Here is a 5,099-nt window from a genome sequence, read left to right as displayed (position 1 = left end):
GGTTTTACTAGGATTACTTCCCATCCTTGGTCTTGTGGAACATAACCGTTATGGCCGTTGATAAGACAGCGTGTTGTAACGTCGTCAAAGGGGCGAGGGTTACGTAATGTCCAACAGTCCCGTAACAATCTAAAAACCTCATTTCTTACCCCAATTACCGACTCCGTCACTTGTGGGAACGTTTTGTTTAATAGTTGTAGCCCGATGTTCTTGTTCTCACTTTGGTGAGAAGCGAACATTACTAATCCGTAAGCATAACATGCTTCTTTATGTTGCATGTTAGCCGCTTTTTCTAAATCACGAATTCCAATATTCGGATATATTGAGTCAAAATAATTTCTTAACCCATTGCGTAAAATAGCATTTGGGTTCCCCGCAATATATGCGTCAAAGTAAACACATCGTAACTTATGGATTTCCCAATGTGATATCCCTCATCTTTCGAACGAAAGCCTTTTATAAAACAAGGCATTCTTGGAACGTTCTTCAAATGTCTTACAAACTGATCTCGCCTTAAATAGTTGTGCCGAAGAATTCTGGCCGACTCTAGACAAGATTTCATCAATCATGTCTCCGGGTAGGTCTCTTAAAATATTGGGTTGTCTATCCATTTTGTGTTTTTATACTGTAAAATAGACAAGAGTTAGATTCATAAAAAAAAAATACTTATTAATACAAGCAATTTTTACATATATCATAAAGCATAAGCACACTATATTACATATATTACACCACACGAATACAACTATCTTATTCCGACTCGCTTGTTTCTTCTTCTTCGGTTTTGGTTCGTTTTGCCAAGTTTCTAGGGATATATGATGTTCCCCTAATACGATCCGTCGTAATCCACATTGGTTTAGAAAAACCTGGTGGTTTAGAGGTTCCCGGGTCATTGTTACAACTTAAGGACTTCGGGGGTTGATGATACATATAAAGTTCATCGGGGTTGGAATTAGATTTCTCTATTTTTATGCCCTTTCCCTTATTATTTTCTTTTGCCTTTTTAAATTCAGTTGGGGTAATTTCTATAACATCATCGGAATTCTCGTCGGAATCCGATTCATCGGAGAATTGGTAATCCTCCCAATATTTTGCTTCCTTGGCGGAAACACCATTGACCATAATTAACCTTGGTCGGTTGGTTGAGGATTTTCTTTTACTTAATCGTTTTATTATTTCCCCCACCGGTTCTATTTCTTCATCCGGTTCCGATTCTTCTTCCGGTTCCGATTCTTCTTCCGGTTCCGACTCTTCTTCCGGTTCCTCTTCGGGAACTTGTGAATCAGTCCACGAATCATTCCAATTTACATTTGACTCTTCATTATTATTAGGTGAGTCAATGGGACTTGTTCTAGAGGTAGACATCTATCACATAATATCAAACGCGTTAAGAGATTAATATATCACATAATATTCACATGTTAAAAATATATAGTTTCCAACAAAATTTGTTAAGCAATCATTTTTCAAGTAAACACGGTCGAAGTCCAGACTCACTAATGCATCCTAACAAACTCGATAAGACACACTAATGCAAAATTCTGGTTCTCTAAGACCAACGCTCGGATACCAACTGAAATGTCCCGTTCTTATTGATTAAAAACGTTCCATATTAATTGATTTCGTTGCGAGGTTTTGACCTCTATATGAGACGTTTTTCAAAGACTGCATTCATTTTAAAACAAACCATAACCTTTATTTCATCAATAAAGGTTTAAAAAGCTTTACGTAGATTATCAAATAATGATAATCTAAAATATCCTGTTTACACACGACCATTACATAATGGTTTACAATACAAATATGTTACAACAAAATAAGTTTCTTGAATGCAGTTTTTACACAATATCATACAAGCATGGACTCCAAATCTCGTCCTTATTTAAGTATGTGACAGCGGAAGCTCTTAATAATCACCTGAGAATAAACATGCTTAAAACGTCAACAAAAATGTTGGTGAGTTATAGGTTTAACCTATATATATCAAATCATAATAATAGACCACAAGATTTCATATTTCAATACACATCCCATACATAGAGATAAAAATCATTCATATGGTGAACACCTGGTAACCGACATTAACAAGATGCATATATAAGAATATCCCCATCATTCCGGGACACCCTTCGGATATGATATAAATTTCGAAGTACTAAAGCATCCGGTACTTTGGATGGGGCTTGTTGGGCCCAATAGATCTATCTTTAGGATTCGCGTTAATTAGGGTGTCTGTTCCCTAATTCTTAGATTACCAGACTTAATAAAAAGGGGCATATTCGATTTCGATAATTCAACCATATAATGTAGTTTCACGTACTTGTGTCTATTTTGTAAATCATTTATAAAACCTGCATGTATTCTCATCCCAAAAATATTAGATTTTAAAAGTGGGACTATAACTCACTTTCACAGATTTTTACTTCGTCGGGAAGTAAGACTTGGCCACTGGTTGATTCACGAACCTATAACAATATATACATATATATCAAAGTATGTTCAAAATATATTTACAACACTTTTAATATATTTTGATGTTTTAAGTTTATTAAGTCAGCTGTCCTCGTTAGTAACCTACAACTAGTTGTCCACAGTTAGATGTACAGAAATAAATCGATAAATATTATCTTGAATCAATCCACGACCCAGTGTATACGTATCTCAGTATTGATCACAACTCAAACTATATATATTTTGGAATCAACCTCAACCCTGTATAGCTAACTCCAACATTCACATATAGAGTGTCTATGGTTGTTTCGAAATATATATAGATGTGTCGACATGATAGGTCGAAACATTGTATACGTGTCTATGGTATCTCAAGATTACATAATATACAATACAAGTTGATTAAGTTATGGTTGGAATAGATTTGTTACCAATTTTCACGTAGCTAAAATGAGAAAAATTATCCAATCTTGTTTTACCCATAACTTCTTCATTTTAAATCCGTTTTGAGTGAATCAAATTGCTATTGTTTCATATTGAACTCTATTTTATGAATATAAACAGAAAAAGTATAGGTTTATAGTTGGAAAAATAAGTTACAAGTCGTTTTTGTAAAGGTAGTCATTTCAGTCGAAAGAACGACGTCTAGATGACCATTTTAGAAAACATACTTCCACTTTGAGTTTAACCATAATTTTTGGATATAGTTTCATGTTCATAATAAAAATCATTTTCTCAGAATAAAAACTTTTAAATCAAAGTTTATCATAGTTTTTAATTAACTAACCCAAAACAGCCCGCGGTGTTACTACGACGGCGTAAATCCGGTTTTACGGTGTTTTTCGTGTTTCCAGGTTTTAAATCATTAAGTTAGCATATCATATAGATATAGAACATGTGTTTAGTTGATTTTAAAAGTCAAGTTAGAAGGATTAACTTTTGTTTGCGAACAAGTTTAGAATTAACTAAACTATGTTCTAGTAATTACAAGTTTAAACCTTTGAATAAGATAGCTTTATATGTATGAATCGAATGATGTTATGAACATCATTACTACCTTAAGTTCCTTGGATAAACCTACTGGACAAAAGAAAAATGGATTTAGCTTCAACGGATCCTTGGATGGCTCGAAGTTCTTGAAGCAAAATCATGACACGAAAACAAGTTCAAGTAAGATCATCACTTGAAATAAGATTGTTATAGTTATAGAAATTGAACCAAAGTTTGAATATGATTATTACCTTGTATTAGAATGATAACCTACTGTAAGAAACAAAGATTTCTTGAGGTTGGATGATCACCTTACAAGATTGGAAGTGAGCTAGCAAACTTGAAAGTATTCTTGATTTTATGAAACTAGAACTTTTGGAATTTATGAAGAACACTTAGAACTTGAAGATAGAACTTGAGAGAGATCAATTAGATGAAGAAAATTGAAGAATGAAAGTGTTTGTAGGTGTTTTTGGTCGTTGGTGTATGGATTAGATATAAAGGATTTGTAATTTTGTTTTCATGTAAATAAGTCATGAATGATTACTCATATTTTTGTAATTTTATGAGATATTTCATGCTAGTTGCCAAATGATGGTTCCTACATGTGTTAGGTGACTCACATGGGCTGCTAAGAGCTGATCATTGGAGTGTATATACCAATAGTGCATACATCTAAAAGCTGTGTATTGTACGAGTACGAATACGGGTGCATACGAGTAGAATTGTTGATGAAACTGAACGAGAATGTAATTGTAAGCATTTTTGTTAAGTAGAAGTATTTTGATAAGTGGCTTGAAGTCTTTGAAAAGTGTATGAATACATATTAAAACACTACATGTATATACATTTTAACTGAGTCGTTAAGTCATTGTTAGTCGTTACATGTAAATGTTGTTTTGAAACCTTTAGGTTAACGATCTTGTTGAATGTTGTTAACCCATTGTTTATTATAACAAATGAGATGTTAAATTGTAATATTATCATGATATTATGATATATAAGATATCTTAGTATGATATATATACAGTTAAATGTCGTTACAACGATAATCGTTACATATATGTCTCGTTTCGAAATCATTAAGTTAGTAGTCTTATTTTTACATATGTATTTCATTGTTAATACACTTAATAATATATTTACTTATAATTTAACATAATTAACCAAGTGTATCAATATCTTAATATGATTCATATGTACCTAGTAAGACGTTGTTATAACGATAATCGTTATATATATCGTTTTCGAGTTTCTTAAATTAATAGTCTCATTTTTATGTATATAACTCATTGTTAAAATACCTAATGAGATACATACTTATAATAAAATCATGTTAACTATATATATAACCATATATATGTCATCGTATAGTTTTTACAAGTTTTAACGTTCGCGAATCACCGGTCAACTTGGGTGGTCAATTGTCTATATGAAACCTATTTCGATTAATCAAGTCTTAACAAGTTTGATTGCTTAACATGTTGGAAACACTTAATCATGTAAATAAAAATTTCATTTAATATATATATAAACATGGAAAAGTTCGGGTCACTACACTGACCCTGCCCAGAACCGGCTCTTGATGCAGATGGACAATTTGCTGATCTATGTCCTTCTTGATGGCAACTCCAACAAACATTAGACTTAAAGGAACA

The sequence above is a fragment of the Rutidosis leptorrhynchoides genome, chromosome 1, assembly GCF_046630445.1.
Source record: "Rutidosis leptorrhynchoides isolate AG116_Rl617_1_P2 chromosome 1, CSIRO_AGI_Rlap_v1, whole genome shotgun sequence".
Classification (NCBI taxonomy): Eukaryota; Viridiplantae; Streptophyta; class Magnoliopsida; order Asterales; family Asteraceae; genus Rutidosis; species Rutidosis leptorrhynchoides.
Note: the sequence above shows the minus strand (reverse complement) of the source record.